The sequence below is a fragment of the Bubalus bubalis genome, chromosome 5 (genome assembly GCF_019923935.1).
Source record: "Bubalus bubalis isolate 160015118507 breed Murrah chromosome 5, NDDB_SH_1, whole genome shotgun sequence".
In the NCBI taxonomy this organism is placed as follows: Eukaryota; Metazoa; Chordata; class Mammalia; order Artiodactyla; family Bovidae; genus Bubalus; species Bubalus bubalis.
Genome location: NC_059161.1, coordinates 60,248,921 through 60,273,452, shown reverse-complemented (window position 1 = coordinate 60,273,452; position 24,532 = coordinate 60,248,921). Strand labels below are relative to the sequence as shown.

General features: G+C 37.7%; 1 protein-coding gene across 5 annotated transcripts in view; it reads right to left on the bottom strand.

Moving 5' to 3' along the window:
• The window catches only part of GPATCH2 (G-patch domain containing 2), a 190,468-nt gene that overhangs the window by 78,677 nt on the left and 87,259 nt on the right, over positions 1-24,532 (bottom strand). The window lies entirely within an intron of this gene.

Here is a 24,532-nt window from a genome sequence, read left to right as displayed (position 1 = left end):
TAATGCACACACTTAAATGCATACAAATTAATATATACATACTGCTCTACATAAAACAGATGAGCAACAGGATCTGCTCTGCAGCACAGGAAAAGATATTTATTATTTTGTAATAACTTACAATGAAAAAATATATACATACAAATATATATAACTGAATCACTTTGCTGTCCACTTGAAACTAATTCAACATTATAAATCAACTATGTAAAAAATGCATACAAAAATTTAAATCGAGGAGCAGTGAATAGTCCTTTTTATAATTTTCCCATACAGTTAGGAATTATCTGTGTTTTTACATAGAACAATAATTTCATTTAAGAGAAAAGATTTTATGCCTTTATTTCTAAATCAAAGTAAAAACCTGATAAAGAATTAAAGGTTCAACTTTTTTGATAATGCAAGCTATTCCCATTTGCCAAGAAAATGTCACAACTTTACTGTCTAATAGAGGGTTCTCAGCAGGAACATAAACATAGCATCATGCAAGAAAGAATCCACAATCACAGCTGACAAGAGATAAAGTTACAACTTAAGGCTTTAAGTTATGCTTCATCATATTAAAAAATAAAAACAAAACCCTCTATAATTATAGGAGTGCCACTTAACATACAGAATCCAGAAAGGCACAAAGAGGCAACAAATGCCTCTGAAAAGAAACAAACATTTCAAAAATGTATTTCATCTTCTTTCACTCGGGTAACAAGGATGCCAGCACACACTGAAATTCCAAGAATTGCAAATACTGCAAATGTGCACAGATGATGACATTAATAACCCTACGGTTTGAGCACCACAGGTAAACATGTGGCTCAACTCCAGGACTACATCCTGCATTCATCTCAGAATGAGGTTTTCATGCTACTCCAGTGGGTAACCCTGGAATACAGTAATCCATTTTCTACACCGTGGCTATGAGAAAAGCCGACTGTGCCTATGTCATGCTTTGTTAGAGGTTCATGATCACATTATCTCAGGGTGGACCTGACACTTTTATTCAGTTTACAGTATGTTCTATGTACAGGCAACTTATTTCCTTTGCCAGGGCTGCTGACAACCTTTTCCACACTATATTAATCTTGTTTACTGACTTTATCTTGGTACAAATATCAGAAAACTGAACTTTTTATCTCAGAGAAAAAATAAACAACATGTTGACAGAAGCAGAAGCTATTTTCAGGGCTAAAATTGCTTGTTTACCTGCAGCTATACTTATGGAAAAATGTTTAAGTCTTGCTCTGGCTTGAGATACATAATCTGAAATTTAATAAATGAAAGAATTTCACATACACCCATGTGATAAATTGCCCAATGAAAAACAATGCAACTGAATACAATAAAACAGAATTTATAACTAATTTATACCACAATACAAATGTAAGCTTTCAATCTAGTCAGAAATAATCATACTATATATTTCTCAGAAATCATATGTAGAAACTATGAGTGCAATTCAATTGCTGTAAACAACTCACAGAAGATTTATAATAGCAAATGTAGATATTTAAATGAGTCTACATATTTACCTAGTACATAGCCCCCCTTTTTAACAAGATGTAAATATCCCATTTCATTATTTCAAGTCAATTTTGGTTTTACTTTTAAAGATATTCAAATAGGCATAATTTAGAATTTTTTTAAATGAAACAAATACTGAGATCTATATATAATCTTTTCAGGTCAATGACACTGGTCTGACTCAGGAGTAAAATGTTCTAATAATGAGAATCTTTTGCTACTTTAGGGATTAGACACCTTTACCAAAAAGGTGAGAGAGATTGAGAAGAGAGTACAACAAAGCTGTTTACCGTCACTCTGTTTATTTAACTGATACACAGAGCACATTATGCGAAATGCTGGGCTGGATGAGTTACAAGGCAGAATAAAGATTGCCAGGAGAAATAACAACAACCTTAGATGTGCAGACAATACCACTCTAATGGCAGAAAGCAAAGAGGAGCTAAAGAACGTCTTGATGAGGGTGATGAAGGAGAGTGAAAAAACTGGCTTAAAACTCAATTAAAAAAACTAAGATTATGATAGCTGGTCCCATCACTTCATGGCAAATAGAAGGGGAAAAGTTGGAAGCAGTGGTAGATTTCCTCTTCTTGGGGTCTAAAATCATGCAGATGGTGACTGCAGCTATGAAATTAATTAGAAGACTCTTGCTTCTTGGAAGAAAAAAGTTATGACAAAGCTAGACAGTGTGTTAAAAAGCAAAGACAACACTTTGCTGACGAAGGTCTATATAGTCAAGGCTATGGTCTTTCCAGTAGTCATGTACGGATGTGAAGGCTGAACCATAAAGAAGGCTGAGTGCCAAAGAATTGATACTTGCCAACTGTAGCACTGGAGAAGACTCTTGAGTCTCTTGGACAGCAAGGAGATCAAACCAGTCAATCAACCCTGAATAAAGGAAAGCAACCCTGAATACTCATTGAAGAACTGATGCTGAAGCTGAATCTCCGATACTTTGGCCACCTCATGCAAAGAGCTGACTCACTGGAAAAGACCTTGATGCTGGGAAAGATTGAAGGCAGAACGAGAAGAGGGTGACAGAGGATGACATGGTTGGATAGGATCACTGATTCAATGGACATGAACTTGGGCAAACTCTGGGAGATGGTAAGGGACAGGGAAGCCTGGAATGCTGTAGTCCATAGGGTTGCAAAGAGTCAGACATGACTTGCTGACTGAATAACAACAAGATCTTATTTTAGAATTCAGCTTATGAAAATCGGGGCTATTCTAGAGTTTCAGTGTATTTTAAACTTGAAAACATGTGTTTAATACAATTGATTATTAGTAGTTACTTCAAAGAATTATAAAATATCAAGAAACATTCTTACAGAATTCTTCCTAAAAATCATAATTCAGGGTTAATCTTTCTAAAAATAAAATGAAGCAATTTAAAATATCAGGTCAAATTATTAATTTCTAGTAAACATTCAAGTATGGTGATTATTTTATTCTCTTAAAAAAGATGCCTTCCAGTTATTTCAAAAATGTCTTAGAAAGAAATGACAAATTAAAAAAAAATCATAACTCTTTAAATATCCTATAAGATATTCATGTTGTAAAGTTTGTTACAAAAAGTTGATTATATTTCACAAGGCCAGATAGGAAACAGGTGTTCTGTTCTTCATGAGAAACAGTATCTCCACAATCCAATTCTTGTTGTTTGTTAAAACGCTAGAGACATTTATATAATTAGCCAATATTTACTGATGATAACCTTAAACACCACACTATATGCACTGAAATTTTACGATTCATTTGTTAAATATTACTATATCAATAGTGACTACAATCCTAAATAAAGTAAGCATATTTCTTTTCATTACTATGCTTACATGCAAATTATTTAAAAAATTAAAGTTTGATAGGAATGAATGGTTTCTGGGTAGTATAGTGTTTGTGTTTACTTCTGACCTTATTAGACTGTGAAATAAACTATAATGCTAAAAGATCACAGGGGTCTCAGTTTATACTATTGTTATTTACAATCAACTTATCAACCTCAGAAGATCACAATATAGCAGTGTTAGATGAAAATGTCGGAGAACGCAATGGCACGCCACTCCAGTACTTTTGCCTGGAAAACCCCATGGATGCAGGAGTCTGGTGGGCTGCAGTCCATGGGGTCGCAAAGAGTCGGACACGACTGAGCGACTTCACTTTCGCTTTTCACTTTCATGCACTGGAGAAGGAAATGGCAACCCACTCCAGTGCTCTTGCCTGGAGAATCCCAGGGACGGGGGAGCCTGGTGGGCTGCCATCTCTGGGGTCGCACAGAGCCGGACACAACTGACGCGACTTAGCAGCAGCAGCAGATGAAAATGTCGGAGAAGGCAATGGCACACCACTCCAGTACTCTTGCCTGGAAAATCCCATGATGGAGGAGCCTGGTAGGCTGCAGTCCATGAGGTCGCAAAGAGTCGGACTGAGCGACTTCACTTTCACTTTTCACTTTGATGCATTGGAGAAGGAAATGGCAACCCACTCCAGTGTTCTTGCCTGGAGAATCCCAGGGATGGGGGAGCCTGGTGGGCTGCCATCTCTGGGGTCGCACAGAGTCGGACACGACTGAAGTGACTTAGCAGCAGCAACAGATGAAAATGTAATAGCTGTACAAGTACCACCATCAAAATTCATAAGGTCAATATGAACCCATATAAGGGAAATTTAGCCAAATTACTTCAATGACAAAGTATCTTTCTCAATTTTATTAGAGATGTTAAAAGAAATTTCTTATTTTTTCTATCACTGATTTATTAACACAGATATTACGACTTTCCCTCAAAGATAAACAAAACAGTTGGCTTTATGTCTCATTTTGTTACTGTTACCAAACCCACTGCATCTCATCCCATTCTTCTATAATTAAGATGGCTGAATGAGTTACTTTCCAAATCAGGTAGACTTCCTGAGACACGATGGTCCTATGAGATTAATAATGAGTTTATTCAATATGGATGATACCTCACTTATGTTCTCCATGAGTAAGATTCCTTCTATAAATTCACGACGTGTTATGTCGCCAAACAAACCCAAGAAACCAACCGTCCAGGCTTCTTTCTCTGCCTCTAGTAGAGCCATTCTCCTCCAACTTTTCTCTCACTTACAATTATATTTTATTTGCCTTCCAAATGTTATTCTGCTTCAGTGCCTACACTGACAAACACTTAGGGTGGCAGGCTGCCATTCAAAAGAAGGCCTTTCAGTTTTGTGAGGACTGCCCAATCAAATCTGCCTGGCCTCCAGGCTGCAGGGAGACATTGTCTGAGCCTCCCTGCCAGTTTGTCAAGACCCTGAAGTTTCCTACTTCTCGAAGAACCGTTATTAATTTGACTCAACTTCTCGGAAGAAAGAAACAAGCCTTTTAAGTTTAGCAGGCTTTGCATGAAGGCCCCCCTGGTACATTCAACAAATGTGTCAGTCAAATACATGTGACAGATATTAAGGAAAACAACTCAACAAAAAGGAGCTTAAAAATAGAACTTCAAAACCTAGGGACAAGAAATTAAGGAGACGAAAGCAAAGAGGTAGAAGGAAACTTACTGTAGTTGCTAGTCTATACCTTCATCTTCATTTAAAAATAAGTGGAAGAAAATATTCTAAACATCTTGGAATAGTTGATTTTAATTCATAGTTGTTAAAATGAATGTGTCAAGTGTCCATCTTTTAATCACACACAGGAGAATAGAGAAAGATTCTCCAAAATATTTCCCATGAGGGCAACTGAATTTTATATTGGTGTTCTAAAAAACTGGTACAAGACAGTTGGGAGAATGAATAAAATATTTCACTGTGTTATCTATTCTCATATATAATATTACAGAATGGTCACAATTCACAAAAGGTGCAATTTATTCGGGGATGGAAAACATTCAAGAAAATAACATTAGAATCACTTTTAATATAACATATACAAGAGTGGAAATTACTTTAGGATAACTTTGAAAGTAAACACAACAAAGGGACAAATTCAGGTAGTATAAAGGGATATCATTTATAAGATTAAAGGGAAACAAAGCAGTGATCTGATTTCAGAGGAATAAGGGGGAAGAAAATCACCTGTGAGAAGGGAGTTGTATGCAATTTCTTTCTCCCTTCTCCAATTCATCTTACCAACTCACCAAACTCAACTTTCTAAATCACTGCTTTTCAATGTGTTGATTTTCTCATGCCAGAGCCATCCATAGCTCTTCACTGAAAGCAAAACCAAGGCTAATAAGAAATGCATTCAAAACCCTCTCTAATCTCATCTCTGCTTCCCACTGTGATCCCTCTCCAGCTTCTGATGCAATAGCTGATTCCTCCTTGTTCTAAACCCCAAACTGCTCTACTGGAAACAATTCAACAGATATTTACTAGTTATTATTGTGCACATAAAATCATGTCAAAATTTACTATATAATGAGTGGTATTCCATTCAGTTGGGTTATTTTAGTTATATTGTTACATTGATCTACATTGATTGTTACATTGATTTAGTTACATTGTTACAAAGATCACTAATCTTTATGATATCATGATAAAGTCCTGTGTTAAGAGACTCCTTGCAGGGTTTTTTTTTCCTAAGAAAGGTCAGTAAATAATTCATGCACTAATCCATATTTTACTTTCATTTGTCTAGACTACTATTAAAGTAAATGTGAATTTATATGTTGTTGTTATTTAGTTGCTAAGTTGTGTCCAACTCTTTGTGACCTCATGGACTATATAGCCTGCCAGGCTCCTCTGTCCATAGGATTTTCCAGGCAAGAATACTGGATTGGGTTGCCATTTCCTTCTCTGTAGGATCTTTCTGACCCAGGGATTGAACCTGTGTCTCCTGCATTGACAGGCAGATTCTTTACCACTGAGCCACCAGGGAAGCCCTGTGAATTCACATAGTAGACTACAAAAAATCCTCTTCACTGGCTATAAGAAACTAAAAAAGTAATAGGCGAAAGTAGAATGCCCTATATGTGCAGATAAGGTGCTGGATCTGAGCCCACCAGAAGTATTAGCTTCAGACAATGTCCTTCTGGAAAGAATATACAGGATGGAAGATCATTTCGGAGAACAACTGAATTACCTGAGATTGCAAAAACTGTTGTAGTAAATTATTAAATTCGTACACTAGAGTTTGGTTTTCCAATTAAGAAAATGCCTCAGAATTTGGGATTTTATAAAATCTAGTAACATTACAAAAAGATGTACTAGTTTCGCATCATTATTCATATCTTTATGTATAAGACATTCACAACCAATTTTGCTCTTATCAGCTGAGTTCACACTGGTTAAGACTTTCAGTGGTTAAAAAAACTGTCTTATTAGCAGCAACTACTTTCTTAACCTTTGTGTTAATTAGATTATATTATAGTAGACATGTAAGGCTTCCCTGAAAGCTCAGTTGATAAAGAATCCGCCTGCAATGCAGGAGACCCTGGTTCGACTCCTGGGCTGGGAAAATCCACTGGAGAAGGGATAGGATACTCACTCCAGCATTCCTGGGCTTCACTTGTGGCTCAGCTGGTAAAGAATCTGTCCAGTGAATGTGGGAGCCCTGGGTTTGATCCCTGGATTGGGAAGATCCTCTGGAGAAGGGAAAGGCTACCCACTCCAGTATTCTGGCCTGAAGAATTCCATGGACTCTATTATAGTCCATGGGGTCACAAAGAGTCAGACAGGACTGAATGACTTTCATTTTCATAGTAGAGATGTAACACAGTGAGTGAATCTGATGACTTTTACCTGATTGTCAAGGTTAAAGGGTCCACACTGTTCCATTATACTTTTACTCTGCAATTTTTTAACCCTTCTTGGGCTGATGTAATCATGAACAACCCAACAAAGAAAGTGTGATAATGACCACTGATGACAGACACATCAAGAATTAATAGAATTTGTAGAAACACTATTGTGATTAATGATGACAATTACATTGTCATCAGTCTTTTATCAGTTTTGCCAGCTTATAAGGTAAGTTTTCACGGGCAAGATGGCTAAAGTGAGTAGACATCATTATTCTCAAACACTAGATGAAGAAAGTAATACTCACTGAGGTGAGGGCACATAACACTCAGATTATAAAGACTAAACAGAGCTAGATCTGAACCTCAGTTGTTCTATTCCCAATTGCCCCCGACAGAGGACCACACAAAGGAGACAATACACCAAAATAAATGTTTCCTGTGTTGGGGAATTTGCCACAGGTGATGCTGACTTGAATGGAGATTATATTGTTGGAAACTCTTCAGCCTATAAGTATACATCCAAGGACATTCTGGTCTTTACTTGCGACTTCGGGGTACCCCATGGGGCTATTTTAAACACAGGCAAGTGTGAGCATGGCATCTCAAACAAGGTTGTCAGTCCATGTTACAGACAGACTAACAAGAATAACAAATGGCTCCACCACAAGTCATTACAGGCAAAGTAGTGAAAAAAATTACAAACTGCACTGGAGAGCAGTAAACATTTCATGATGAGAATATGTGAAGGAACTTGGACAATTAGAGAAGCTGGGCTATTTTTTTTTTTTCCTTCAAAAGCAGATAACAATGTAAATGTGAGATTACACCTTCAATCCAGAAAGGTTTTATGACCCAGAGGGATGGTAAGGGGAGGGAGGTGGGAGGGGGGTTCAGGATGGGGAACACGTGTGTGCCCGTGGTGGATTCATGTTGATGTATGGCAAAACCAGTACAATATTGTAAAGTAATTAGCCTCCAATTAAAATAAATTTAAATTAAACAAACAAACAAACAAACAAAAAAAAGAGTAATTAAAAAAAAAAAATCACAGGAGATAAAGCACAGAGAAGCTCAAGGCTTTCAATAGAGGATTAGTCATCCTGGCAGAAATCGTATGTGTCAAAAGGAAGATGCTAACCTTTCAGCTGCTAGCGTCACGTCAAGTAGTGACTGCACACAGACTCCAGGTAATCTGAAGTAGTCTTAGTACCTTTTCAAGTAACCGCAGTACATATGTATCTTTAAAATAATTCTTAAAATGCATGTTATGCTAAGCTGATGAAGATACGGAAATATACAAACATACATGTAGATACATGACAACATTAGCAATTCTTATATTTTTCATTCTAAGACTAAACAATGTAATTGTTTTAAATCTTCACTTTAAACAGTTTTTTCCTAGTTAAAATAAGTCAGCATTAATAATTAAGAATTTAGAATTATTGGCCTATTAGAATAATGCTTCTAATTATTAAGTGTATAAATCCTCATTTCTGGTCTACAAAATGATGATCTAAACGATTTAATAGAAAAGATTAATCACTATATAATTAAAGAACAAATACAGCGACAACTGTTTTTCACACTGCTCCATGGTAATTTTTTTTTTTTTTTAGAGTAAGGAACTAAAAATTAACCAGCTCAGAATGATGGCCAATAGTGATTAAAGAAAGAGTTTCATTCTGCCGTCCTGTTTTAGTAGCAAGCTGTGAGTGGCCTCTGCTGGCTGACCAAAGGCTTCTTAAATCACTCATTTATGATGCTCACAATACCATGGGCTTCAAGAATATAAGGATGTGTCTACATATGTTTACACAAAATCCATTGTGCATACAAACTGCCTTTTATAAGAGTAAATGCTAAAGTAATAAAAGGTGTATAAGATGGTGTAAAAATCTGTATCATCTTATCCCACTTCAACATTCTTAGATTACACACCAAATCTATACATCTCCTAAAATTCCAATTTATAAGCCATAAGTGTATTAATGTGGATTATCTTGTTCAATTCAAATCAAGCAATTCACATCTACATTTAAAGTATTTTCTTAAGGTTCATTTTATAAACACACACACACAAACTTTTTCTCAAAATTAAGTGTAATATTTAAGGGAAATGCAAAGGACAACTGAGTTTAAAAATCTTTCAAAGAATTAGTGATCTAAAAAAAAGACATTAACATTTTATGTAATGGTGTACGAAGACACTAATCGGGAAACACAGTAAAAAAAAATAATTTAAAAATTTTCTATATAATTGTATCTATGCTTGGATAGAAGTAATTTTATATTCAAAACTTAAAATTATAAGAAGCTGAAAACTTACTTAGTAATAGGTACTGTTAATTTAGTAATCATAATAGAGAAGAAAAAAGTTTCAATTTTTTTTCTCAGCAACTTTCTATTAATAAAAATCTCTTGTGCATGATAGAGTTTGTGATTTTTTTATCTTAAACATACCATTATATATGATTCTCTTCATACTTGACCCAATCTATCCACTTAAAATATACCCCATTAAGAATTATTATCAAATATGCCTAATGATGTCAGAAGGTGATTACATTTATTTAAAAAAGTTATTGTTCTCGTGTGTGACAATATTCCAGTACATTTCAACCCTCATTTCAGAATTCAGTCCCATTATCTTGCCTGCTCAAAATTGTTCACAGGGTTAGCTAGCTGACATAAGATAACCCTCCATCTCACCAGACACCACTGGGATATGACATACTGACCCACAGTAAGCCCTTATTATTAGCCTGAAATATATAGCACATAAAGCAGCTCCTGCCAGGGAATTTGTTTATAAAAATTCCTTTATCTCTCTGGACATTCAAAATGCTTTTAAAAATAATGTCCAACTATTTAAAGGAATTTCAAACAATAAATAAAAATTTTAATGGGTGTTTTGAAGCTTCTCTTTCCATCTCTCACAATTCTACAGAATCTAAAAAATAAAATAAGGAGTCATATCAGGAAATAGAAGCTGGACAGTGTTTCCTCCTTGGAGCTTAGCTTACACATTATATAAAGAACACACTTAAAAAACAAAAAGGATAGTTAATAATTCCCATTTCTAACAAGAATTATAATACACTGGAAAACTTGGTACATGTAAAAAAATCTTTTTTTTGGTGGTAGAAGAGATTGAGGGGTAACATGGCAGTGAAGATAGTCAACAATATTCAGCGAACATGACTGATAATGTAAAAAAGTTATGAAGACAGTTTTTTGGACAGAAATTCTATCACATACATTAAAAATTTACTTTGGGAATATAAGCAGACTAGGAAAACTTTTCAGTGCTTAGTTATAAAATTACCATAAATTTTTGAGTAAACATTTAGTAAATATTTTTACTATTTTATTATTTTTAATAGTACATTTTACTAAATTTATTATTTAAAATACTTAAATTATTCTGAATCTTGGAAGACATGACCGGCATTTCAGGAGCTAAAATTATTTTCTTTCCACATTAATTATTGATAATTTATTATAACATTATCAGTTGTGCATATGCCCTTTTAAAAATGCAAAATTTTCAAATTGTTTTTTAAAACTAGCTTATTTCTTCCTACTATAAGCTGACAGTGATGTACGAAATTTTAATGCACATCAAAAGAAAAAATTTACAGCTGGTTTTGATGTTTAAAAGGTTGCTTCTAAAAATATCAAGGGTATATTGATAGTAATTTATGAGAAAAATACTGAGAGTCTCCATACTTAAAAACTGATTATCTTAACATGGTTTATATTTAGCAAATAAAACACTTAAGATATATTCTACAAGCTGTTCTCCTTAAGTAAAGATTTAGGCAACCACCCAGTCTTGTGTAATACAGATCAAGATCAGAATATTATCCTGTTAATTGCACTAAAACATATCTATAATTTAAAACCACATAACTATGACTTGAGAGGGGAAAGAAAAAGATCACAAATACAAAAAAGCAAATTATTCTTTAAAGTACATATAAATGAATGAATGAAAAACAAATCAAATATTAGTGAATAAATAACAATATAATCTTGTATATTACAAACTATCTTTCTCAGTGAATGGCTACACAAAACACAAATAATAATCTGTAACTCTGCCCAATTATATCCTTTGACTAAAATGTATTTCAAGTAAAAACAAAACCACAGAGTTAGACCCTCATATCTGGGGGTATTTGTTAGTAGAATTAGCTTTAAATTCAAAGAATTTAAAATTCTTTTAAATTGAAAGAAGTAAATATCTAGCGTAACTCGGGTTACATCATAAAATCAGTAAGACAGCCAGAAGTGGTCATGTGAGATAAGGCCTGGCCAATAAGACGTATGTCAATCACTGGGTGGAGCTTCTATGGAAGATTCTTTTAGCGGGATTTACTAGGTGGCATGTATCTTGTACCCATCTTTGTACTTCAGGATGTCTGGGGTGAAGGCAACAACACCCAGTTTTTGACTAGGAGTGAAAGATCAAAAGAATCAAAGGCTTCCACACTGCCATCCTTTATCTGGATAATGAAGCCATCAAATACCTTCTCACGACACTGCTGCTGCTGCTGCTGCTGCATTGCTTCAGTCGTGTCCGACTCTGTGCGACCCCACAGACGGCAGCCCACCAGGCTTTCTGTCCCTGGGATTCTCCAGGCAAGAACACTGGAGTGGGTTGCCATTTCCTTCTCCAATGCATGAAAGGGAAAAGTGAAAGGGAAGTCGCTCAGTCGTGTCTGATTCTTAGCGACCCCATGGACTGCAGCCCACCAGGCTCCTCTGTCCATGGGATTTTCTAGGCAAAAGTACTGGAGTGGGGTGCCATTGCCTTCTCTGTCTCATGACACTAGGAAGAAACAAAACAAAACCCTCTTTGGTTCAAGTCACCATTTATTTGGGCATCTTGTTACATGCTCCAAGCCCAATCTTAATTAATAATAATAATAATAGCAATAATGCTAATTGTATCCAGCAAGTTTTACCTTTATTCTTAAAACAAAACAAAAAATAAGAGCCATCCAGTGGGTCAGGAATCCACAAAAACAGGAGATACTGAACTTCTGTTTGACATGCCCAGCACTGCGCTGGATGAACAGAACAGCGGTCCCCAATCTTTTTGGCATGATGGTTTCGGGATGGTTCAAGCACATTATATTTATTGTGCTGCCACTGATCTGATAGGAGGCGGAGCTCAGGTGGTAATGCGAGTGATGGAGAGCGGCTGTAAATACAGATGAGACTTTGCTTGCTTGCCTGCCTCTCACCTGCTGTGCATCCCAGTTCCTAATAGGCCACAGACAGTGAGTGGAGTTGGGACCCCCCATCTAGAAGATTCTAAAGAACTGCATAATACGAACCCTGCTAGCTAATATGTTACAAACTGAAAATATACAAGCTGACTAGACTAGAAGTCTGACAGAAATAAGAGTTGGATAGGTAATAAAGTTCCAGAAATCTGGGAATTTGGTTCATTCTATAAAACACACTCTATGTTTGCAGCTCCAAACATTGAGCTAGGGTATCCTGACTGGTAGGTATTGTCAGACTCCAACAAGAAAAGGGTGCCTTCAATTGAAACACACAAAAGATGGTATTGTTATAATTTAGGTCGCTGTACTTTCATCTTCAGTAAATCCCAACTCCTGTTGCTTCAGGGTCCCTATTATCAAGAGCCTGGGAGATGCAAAACAGTTTCCTCTAGCTGCAACAGAAACAGACAAGCCCTTCTGCTGGTGACGGCTGGGCCCAGAGGCTCCTGCCTTCCCACTCCTGTAGAGCATGGGAAGGAGAACGGAGGCTGAAGCAGGGGGGTAAGATAGAAACCACTGTGGTAGCTGCCCCCACTCCTGTGGGGTAAAATGAGGGGGAACTGAGGAATGTCTGCCCAGCTCCGGCAAGCTGGTGAGGAGGGGAGTCTCTAGGAGAGTCCCAAGCTGGAGTTGGTACTCTGCCCAAATTGGAACAGAAGTAAAAATGTTGCATTGGTGAAGGGTGCATAGGGCTAGATGGATAGCCTGAGAAAATGCCAGTGGTCCTCCCATGGCCTGGGGGTGCTAGACAGGTAATCCAGGTGTTTCAGTAAACTAATAGGGAACCAGTGGATGAAAAGTCTTGGGACCCAAAGAAGCAGAGGAACTTGAAGATCAGAGACAAATGGCTGGAATATATGGGCTTCAGTGACGGGTACCAGCACAGTACCTCCAGACACCAAATGGAACTAGACTTACACAAGTGAATGAAGTGCTGGGGTGCAGATCAACTAGCCAGACAGAGGTCAGTAGAGACCAAGGAGTAGCGCATGGTCAGTAGGATGATGCTTGGCTGAAAGTCATCTCCATCACCCCAGGACACATAAATTCCCGACTGCCTTCTTGGGGAGAAGCAGATGGGAGAGGGAGGAGAAATGCAAGACCAAGCATTTGTTAGGAAGAGACTAAGTTTCCTAGCTGGAAGAAATACTTAATACTGAGGTACGGTAATTGGCAAATCTGCTTCACTTCCCTTGACTCCTGCATCCTAACTGACACACTCCTTCCCCATACTGACCCCACTAGTAAGTGGAAACTCATGAGAAATATCAAATATAATAAACAAAGAAGCTATATTTTCTTTTGTCCAAGTGTTCATCTTTTGCCCCACTACACTTACAAATTGACATCAACCTTTCAATATACTCAAGAATAGAAGAGTTATCCTTACACTAGACTAGATGGAAATCTTTCTGTGTGATCTATAAGTAAGTAGTAAAGCATTAACTGTAGTTTAAGCTTTCTCAGTATTTTATAGCAAAATTCCACATAATGTAAATCACATTTTTCTATCTGGAGGTTACAAAATCAACTGTGACCAAAACATCTCTTTTATAATAAGATTAGAAAACAAAGTGATAAGGAGTCCTATTAGTAATTCTTGCTGTCCACTGCAGTGATCACAATGGGATAGGATCATCCACCAGGTTTAAAATAATAAACTAGAATTATAGATTTCATTCATTTTCTTTTTCTCCAGTATATAAAAAAATAGATTTCATCAATTTTCTTTTTCTCCAGTTTTTAGGAGCAGAACAACATCACGATTAAAAGTGTGGGCTTTGCGAGCCAGATGGCCTGGGCCTAAATACTGATTCCTCCAGGTTTCAGCAGTATGACTGCCTCAACTTCTTCTTCCATAAAATGGGGATGAATGCAGTACTCATTTGATAGAGCTACTATGAGAGTGAAATGAGATAATCTGTGAAACACATAGATCTGTATCTCTTAATTATTATCATTTGTATTAATTGTCTCAAAATCTAATGTAATGTGTATGGAATCTAGAAAGATGGTATTAATAAACCTATTTGCAGGGCAGCAATGGAGATGAATACATAGAAAACAGGCTTGTGGACACAGTGGGGTAAGGACAGGGTGGGACGGATTGAGAGAATAGCATGGAAACATATATATTACCATATATAAAATAGATAGCAAGTAGGAATTCGCTGTGTGACACAGGGAGCTCAACCCAGTGTCTGTGACAACCTAGAGGGGTGGGATGGGGTGGGATATGAGGGGGGTGGTTCAGGAGGGAGGGGACCTATGTATACCTATGGCTGATTCATGTGGATGAATGGTTTAGGCCAACACAATATTTTGTAAGCAATTATCCTCCAATTTTAAAAAAACATTGAATGCAAAGTACACTCTCAATAATAAGATAACACAATAAATATTACAATAGAGGTAAGCAAGAATAAGCTTTTGTAGGACTGCTGTGAGTTGGAAGCAAGGAGAGTATGCATGCAGGGGAATAGTGCAATGGGGATGTTTATTACTGGGACCATCAGTCACTCTTTTCAGTGAATTACGTGAAACAGTTGAGCAATTGCTCCCCATAAACATATCTGAAATGCTGGTACATATTTAATATACAAAACACATCAAATTATAAAGAAGAGTTAGTTTACAAATGAAGTGAAAACCACAAGGTAGCTAGTCTAAATCACAAAATTTAATTCAGTAATTTCCACAAAGACATCATTAGTTACTATATAAGCTGGTGCTTTTCTGATGCTTTTCAATTAGTGGAAAGGTCATGAGTTTAAATAAAATAGAGTTAAGTATCTTATCTATAATAATGGTCCGTAAATTGAATGTTTTATAGCTGAATTGCTGTTCTTGGCCAATTTTAAGGGCCTGAAAGAAACTTGAACTGGCAAACTATTCAAATTCATGTTATTAAAGTAATAAAAGGAATGCACTGCCTCCCATGCCCCAGATGAAACACACACACACACTCACACACACTCACAGATATACATTAGGATTCTTTGATCACACACAACAGAAATAATTTCTCTCTCCACTTTGAATCCCTATATTTCATCGCCTCTTTCTTATATCATGTAATGGACTGCTTCATATTAAAATTCATATGTTTGTCTCCTCTATGTGAAAATACCATCTCTGGAAAGCAGAGGTTACTGTCTAATTTACCTATGTATCACCAGCAGAACTTGGTACATTTGTCTATACTGACCCATGTGTCGAATTCACCAGAAGGATACATACACTAGAGCCCATTAGCATTTTGCAATAGTTGAAAAACAACTTAGTATATATTAAGAAGAATTCACAAACAGGTTAAATACTATAGTCTTTCAAATATCTGGATAGTTTGTCTTAGAAGCCATGTCACCCTCTGTATAACTAAAACTATTCTAACACCATTTTATAAAATTAAATAATATAAAACCCAAAACTTGGTAGGAAGTTTATATTGAGTCATCTGAAAAATGAATTATAATTTACTAGGTGTTCTGCCTCAAGAATAGTTCATAATTTTCCAAAAATACAGAAAATGAAAAAGATGCTAATACTATCTTTAATGAATTCCTAGAACACTTTCACTCAAGTGTCAAAAGTAATATAGAAGGAATCCCAGAAAAAAGAAAGAAAGCTGCTCAATTATCGTTCTGGAGTAGCACACTATTAAATGAATTCATAGACAGAAGCAAGTATTAGCATATATTCTAAGAGTATGGCAGGATATGCTCTTAAAATTCATTCTGAAAAACAAAAGTGTTAGTCACTCAATCATCTCTGACTCTTTGCAACCCCATGGACTGTAGCCCACCAGGCTTCTCTGTCCATTGAATTCTCTAGGCAAGAATACCGGAGTGGGTAGCCATTACCTTTTCCTGGGAATCTTCCCAATCCAGGGATTGAACCTGGGTCTCCTGCATTGTAAGCAGATTCTTTGCCGTCTGAGTCACGTGGGAAGCCCCTAAAATTCATTCTAGAAGGAAGCTATCCATAAAGCCATGGTAGCATCGAAGCATGAATATACCTAAGAGACTAGATATCACTAAAACTATTCTTGAGTTGCCTCATGCTAATAACCATGAGCTCCATAGATAGTACACCACAGCATGGAATCTCAAACAGTATCTTCTCACATGGGTAGTTTTTGAAATACCTTCAGGATGTCACTACAACCCAACTCCGCGGAACTGGCTGCACAATCAGTATACCTGCCAAGTAGCACACCCCACTGGACTGTGAAAACCAACAAGTACTGGGATACTGTTTTATTCTTTTCTTTTTGTCCTCTGTGATGAACTCAATATGTATGCAGTAAATAGTATCTATTATTACTAATTTCACCAAACACTGATTGAGCACTTTCTAGGTTGTCCAGGTTCTTGGAAGCCGCCTAGAAATTTTTTCTCATGCTCACAATTCTGCAAGATTCTAATTATTATCTCAAGCTCATGAATAAGGCTTAGAGAGATGATAACAATCCACCTAAGACCACCTGCTTCACAAGTAGCGAGCCAATATTTGTCTAAAAATATCTGGTTCCTTCACTCAGCAAGAAAATACTGAGCCTTTACATTATTTTCTTGTTGAATAAGGGAACCAGATATTTATAAGATAGATAACCAACAAGGACCTACTGTATAGCACAGGGAACTCTACTCAATATTCTGTGATAACCTGTGTGAGAAAAGAATTTTTAAAAGAATGAACATATGTGTATGTGTAACTGAATCACTTTGCCGTACACCTGAAACTAATACAACGTTGTAAATCAATTCTACTCCAGTAAAATAAAAATATTAGAAAAAGAAGAAAATATTGAGCCTTTACCATGTGCACTGGGTTAAGGAATAGGAGGAGATATACTAGCAAACAACGAGGAGAACTCTGCAATGATAGGATGGAGAGACACACTGAATTAAAAACAAACCAATATGCACAAATACCACAGACTGCTGGAAAATACTGTGAAGGAAAGAAAGAAGGAGAAGGTGGAGGGGAAGGGGAAACTCAGTTGAGCTGAGTCTAAGGGACTGGATGGAGCACTCAAGCCAAGGAGAGGTGAGGTGGGAATATCCTTAGTCAGAAGTATCACATAGGAAGAGCGGGAAGCGAGGAAGAGATGTTCAAGGAGTAGCTTGGAAGGCAGTGTGTCCAGGGCAGACTGGTCTGGGAGAGGACAAACAGCAGAAAGGAGTTGGAAAATTCAGTGTCCTGGTGACCTTAATTTTAAGAAGCTGTGCTCATTTCTACATGCTGGCAGTTCTCAAGTTCTATATTCTTAAAAATGATTGAGGACTCCAAAGAGCCTTTGTTTTATGTATATCGATCCCCAGTTCAGTTCAGTTCAGTTGCTCAGTCGTGTTCGACTCTTTGCGACCCCATGAATCGCAGCACGCCAGGCCTCCCTGTCCATCATCAACTCCCGGAGTTCACCCAGACTCACATCCATCGAGTCAGTGATGCCATCCAGCCATCTCATCCTCTGTCGTCCCCTTCTCCTCTTGCCCCCAATCCCTCCCAGCATCAAAGTCTTTTCCAATGAGTCAACTCTTCACATGAGGTGGCCAAAGTACTGGAGTTTCAGCTTTAGCATCATTCCTTCCAAAGAAATCCCAGGGCTGATCTCCTTCAGAATGGACTGGTTGGATCTCCTTGCAGTCCAAGGGACTCTCAAGAGTCTTCTCCAACACCACAGTTCAAAAGCATCAATTCTTCGGCTCTCAGCCTTCTTCACAGTCCAACTCTCACATCCATACATGACCACTGGAAAAACCATAGCCTTGACTAGCCGGACCTTTGTTGGCAAAGTAATGTCTCTGCTTTTCAATATGTTATCTAGGTTGGTCATAACTTTCCTTCCAAGGAGTAAGCGTCTTTTAATTTCATGGCTGCAATCACCATCTGCAGTGATTTTGGACCCCCCAAAAATAAAGTCTGACACTGTTTCCACAGTTTCCCCATCTATTTCCCGTGAAATGATGGGACCAGATATCGATCCTACTGGAATTTAAAAAATGCCTTAATTTTTTTAAACCCAGGAATATATAACACACTTCATGGAGACTGGAAAATACCACCATGTACTTGTGAAAAAAATGAAGTGAAAAATACAAATAATATCTTGGTATTATTATGAAAACAGTTTTGCCCTTGTGGACTCCCTGAAGGAGTCCCAGGAATCCCCAGACCACACTTTAAAAAGCACTGCTTTCTGCCATGGCTGTCCAAGTGTGGTCCCCAAGTCAGAGGTATCAACATCACCTGGGAACCTGTCAGAAATCAAAATTCTCAGGCTTCACCTCAAACCTACCACATGAGACCCTCTTGGGGGTGAAGCCCCACCACCTGGGTTTTATCAGGCCCTGCTGGTGATTCTGATGCTCACTGAGGTTTGAGCACCACTGTGCTAATAAACTTTAGGGAAGAAGGCAGGATAACGGAAGAAAAACACCAGCAGGGAGTCGTAAGAGATGCTTTTACAGCATGGAAAATTTGATTGTCGTAAGCATAGAGGAGAAGCTTAAAACCAAATGCAGGGGAAGAAAATTTTAAAAAGCTGAAGCAAGATAGAGAATCAATAGAAGAGACATTTCTTTTTCAATAAAGGTTTCAGACCAAGTGGAAACTGAAAAGGCAAAACTGGAAACCTTGTCTGATTCTGCAAATATATATGGCAGCAAACTCAAATGTCAATCTTCATGGGTAGATGATACCAGAAGGGCTGGGGTGGAAGTGTTGGTCCTGGGTATATGATGGCCACAGACAGTAAATGGTATCAAAGGTGCTAACCAAGATATTATATTTATGAAGCGATAAAGCTACTTTTTTACTGAAATATCTCAGTTCGCACAATTTTTCGTAAAAGAGAGTAACACTAAATAACTCATCAAACCTTTTGGCAGAGCAAAGGAACAAATGAATGAGCTTGGTACATGATACATATTAATATCCTAATGCATTTAAAAACTGTCAGTGTGTACCAAATAATATTTTGGTTCCTTTCATTATATCTTACATAAGTCCTATAATATTATCATGTACTTATATCCATAATGATATAAGGATCACCCTTTTGGCATCCCCACAACCTCTCTGTATCGTAAACACTGTACTTTTATCATTTATTACATTGTATTTTAATTAGCTGTTTACTTATCTAACCCTCCCATAGACTATAAGCATCTAAGGACTAGGAATTATGTCTTATTCAACTTTGTTTCTCCCATACACTGCATAACGTCTGGTACGTGGTTAGATATGAAATGAAACAGTATCCACTTGCTGATTTAAGTATTTATGTTCTACCTGGACACCTACATGAAAATCTCAAACAAGGGCCAGAGTTGATATTTTAATTGCTTTGAATTACATATAACAAAATCCTAGGTACACGTTTTCAAAAAGCTCTTGCTTACTGAATACAGACATATATCTTTTGTAAATGACAATGGGAATAAAACATAATTAGTGGGAAAATCCAATGTGCTCCTTTAATTATATATAGAAATATTCCAATGAATGCAAAATAAGATCAAAAAGATTCTTACAGCTCTTACAGTTAATTGCCCTCTCTCCATATTAAAAAAAAAAAAAAAATTCTACACCACTTTCATTTTGAAGATGTAGGAGCAGCCATAAAAACATGGGCAAATACTATTCAATTCTCAAATCAGAAACCTTAGACTGCAATTTAAAAATATTATTGAGTAAAGTGTTTGTTTTTTACCTAAAAACTACTCATGTTCTTACTAGTGATCAGGACCTCGATGGTCCATATGAAACAAGGCTACACTTCATATTCAAAATGAAATTCTGCCTTAAACTGCTTCTTCTGTTTACAAAACTATTTATCACCTGTGAAAAAATTCAGGATGTTTAGAGATAATAAAAGCTCACAACTGGTACCTTCTGCAGCACCACTACCTGGATGAAGCAGCCTCTTTAAATCTGGATGGCTTCTGTTCTCTCGCCATTCTCATTGGGTGAGCAGATGCCATGTGACCACACAGTTGGCTGGGGCACAATATTTACTGTAACACGAGCTGTAAAGGTACTAACCATACTCAGCTTAGGCTATTGCAGACAGCTGGCTCAGTTATGTAGCTCAACTTGGCATTCAATAATGGAGGTTTGGAGAAGGCAATGGCACCCCACTCCAGTACTCTTGCCTGGAAAATTCCATGGACGGAGGGGCCTGGTAGGCTCCAGTTCATGGGGTCGCTAAGAGTCAGACACGACTGAGCGACTTCACTTTCACTTTTCCCTTTCATGCATTGGAGAAGGAAATGGCAACCCACTCCAGTGTTCTTGCCTAGAGAATCCCAGGGACAGAGGAGCCTGGTGGGCTGCTGTCTATGGGGTCGCACAGAGTCAGACACGACTGAAGCGACTTAGCAGCAGCAGCAGCCTACTACAAACTCTTATTGATTTACTTTCATTGCCTCTATTGATTTCAGATTTCAAAAATGTGTAAAAAGTTTTTTATTCCTTATCATTTCACCTACCTCTTTTCCTTCCCAAAATTAATTTACGCCCACCCCCTCCCCACTTTCTTCTTTCTTTGATGGTTTACTGCAAACCATGCAGAACTTTCTGTTTGTGTGGTTAATCACTGTGACTCTTTGTACAATTATCCAAATTTCAAACCCACATGGGTATCATCAGGCATGAGAAAATTTCTGGATTACAGAAGAAGGCAGACATAATTAAGGCATAATAAAATCTGCTGGTTCATAACAATGATGTATCAGCATACAACAAAAACCAAAAAAAACAAAGAAAACCCTGCCAAACATGAAGACAAAACCATCATACCTACACATTTATCTCTTGCAATGGAAACACTCACTTCCAATTTTCCAGAGTCATATCTTTTGCTCTTTCTTTTCTGTACACGCTTATATTCTGGAAAAGTGCATCACCTCTTAGCCTCACTCATTATCTTTTACTTATTTGTTTTTGGCTGTGCTGGGTCTTCGCTGCTGTGCGGGTTTTTCTCTATAGTTATGGCGAGCGGGGGCTGCTCTGTATTTGTGGTGTGCAGGCTTCTCACTGTGATGGCTTCTCTTGTTGCAGGGCACAGGCGCTAGGGGCACTGGCTTCAGTAGTTGCGGCTCCCAGGCTCTAGGGCACGGGCTCAATAGTTGTGACACACGGGCTTAGCTGCTCTGGAGCATGTGGGATCTTCCAGGACCAGGGATCGAACTCGTGTCTCCTGCATTGACAGGTGGATTCTTTTCCCCAGAGCCACTGGGGAAGCTCCAGTCATTATCTTTTTATTGACTGGTCACACATATATACTGTCTTTTCTCATCTGGTGTTCCATACTTCCAACAATTAATCCCATTCTTCCAGAAATCCTTTAGATATATCTTCCTGGAAATGCTAGAATCACCTTAGACTCATTATATCCATAAAAAATTCATTATCGTCCTTCTCAGATCAGCTTATCTTCATGAAGTTCAATTTTTACTTATTTTTTACTGTCTACCCATTTATCTATGGCTACTGGGAAGTGACAGCATTTTTCTAGTCTCACACACGAGAATGTAGGAGTCATTTAACTAAGGTCATGGTGTGGAAGAATGAAAGAATGAATACTCTGCAGCAAGATGAAGTAATCTTGGCTCTGCCACATATTAACCACGTAGCTAAGGAAATACTTACTCTGTGCCTCTACTAGTCTCATCCATAAATTGGGCCTATTGCCGATCTCACAGGTTTTCTGTAAAGATTCAGAACAGAGAAAACAGGGGAAAAGGAAGTACAACATTCTGGCACATAGCAGACACACACACACATACACACACACACACACACACATATGCACACACCAACACTGAATATTTTATCAAGACTTTGTGCAGGAATTGTCACTCATACTTCAAATTCACTCCAGCCTCTTATTTCATTTTTTCTTTTATTTTCAGGGTGCCTCTTACACTCTCCACCTATCCAAACCTTGGACCCCGCAGGTGGCCGCTAGTGGTAAAGAACCAGCTTGCCAATGCACTAAGAGATACAGGTTTAATTTCTGGGTTGGGAAGATCCCCTGGGGAAGGGCAAGGCAACCCACTCCAGTGTTCTTGCCTGGAGAATCCCATGGACAGAGGAACCTGGCGAATCCAAATCTTGCTTACACATAAGACTAAATTCCTACAGTGCATCATTTATTGATATCAGTCTACGTTTTTCTCGTCTTTCTTTGAAATCTCGTCTTTCTTTCTTTGAATTTTCCAGGCCAGAATACTGGAGTGGGTAGCCTTTTCCTTCTCCAAGGGATATTCCCAATCCAGGGATCGAACCCAGGTTTCCCGCATTGCAGGCAGATTCTTTACCAGCTGATCCACAAGGGAAGCACAAGTATACTGGAGTGGGTAGCCTATCCCTTCTTCAGCAGATCTTCCCGATCCAGGAATCGAACTGGGGTCTCCTGCCTTGCAGACAGATTCTTTATCAACTGAGCTATCCGGGAAGTGGGGCAATTAGCAATTATGGAAAATACTATACAATTCTGAACCTAATGTTTGCTCTCCAGTCACTAGGAAGATTTAGCCTGAATGGTAGCCTCTGTAAGTACACTAAATCCTTCACGAGTGACTACTCTAAAAAAAGAAAACAAAAACAAAACTCAGGTGTATGAGCTTTGATAAGTCACTTTACGGCCCTGGACCTCAGTTTTTAATCTGTAAAAAAAAAAATTCAGTATTTTCTCTAAAATCCTTTACATCAAAGGCATTCTGTCATTCTAAGTTGAGTTTTCAGATCATTTTCATATAGGTTAGAAATAAAAGGCCATGGGGTCGCTGAGGGTCAGACACAACTGAGCGACTTCACTTTCACTTTTCACTTTCCTGCATTGGAGAAGGAAATGGCAACCCACTCCAGTGTTCTTGCCTGGAGAATCCCAGGGACGGGGAAGCCTGGTGGGCTGCCGTCTATGGGGTCGCACAGAGTCCGGACACGACTGAAGTGACTTAGCACAGCATAGAAATAAAAGGAGTCCGGGATTTTCTGTCTCTTTCCCTCTTTCTGGATTTCTTTTGCCCTTTGTTCACTCCACTAATAAAGAAGTTACCTGGCCACAATAGAATAAGTATAAGCTCACCCTGCTAAACTCTACTCTGCCTGCCTGAGGCGAAGAGCCAACTCACTGGAAAAGACTCTGATGCTGGGAAAGACTGAAGGCAAAAGGAGGAAGGGGGTGGCAGAGGATGAGATGGATAGCAACACAGACTCAATGGACGTGAATTTGGGTAAACTACAGGAGATAGTGGAGGACAGAGGAGTGGGCTCCAGTATATGGGGTCACAAAGTGCTGGACTTTGCTAAGGAACAACAACAACCCTGCTAGACAGCAAATCCCTTGATAGTAAGTAGAGTCTGTTTCAATTAACCATTGTACCTGAAATTACTGAAGACGATATCTGGCACACAGTAGGCACTTATGTGTATTTGCTAAACTGAAATTAATTAAGAGTTTTGAGAAAGCCAAAGAATGTATAAGGCTACATGCCTTGTACTGAACACAGGTAATCTCTCTTGAAATCCCTGTTCATTGCCTCCACACTACTTTCTCACTGCTATAATATCTTGACATTACTCAAAATATTAAAATATAGGAAATAAAATAATCATCACCACTGTACATGAAACCACATCAAACAGAAGAGTCAAATTCATTAAAGTACAATTAAATCATTTAGGACTTCAATGTCCATACAAGTTAAGTAAGAACAAAAAGGAAATGTATAAATTAATTTGGTAAATACAACTTTCCCACTAATTCAATATTTTGGATAATTTCAAGTGGACAATGATATAGGAATTTTATTCTTCAAGAATTTCACCCTAATTAGAAACTCTTCCTAAATAAAATACTAAAAAAAAAAACAAAACAAAACAAAAAAAAAACACTAAAGTAAAAAAATTTAAAAAACAGAAAACTTTAAAAAAAATGATCAGATTATATTATCTGAATACTTTATAGATTTC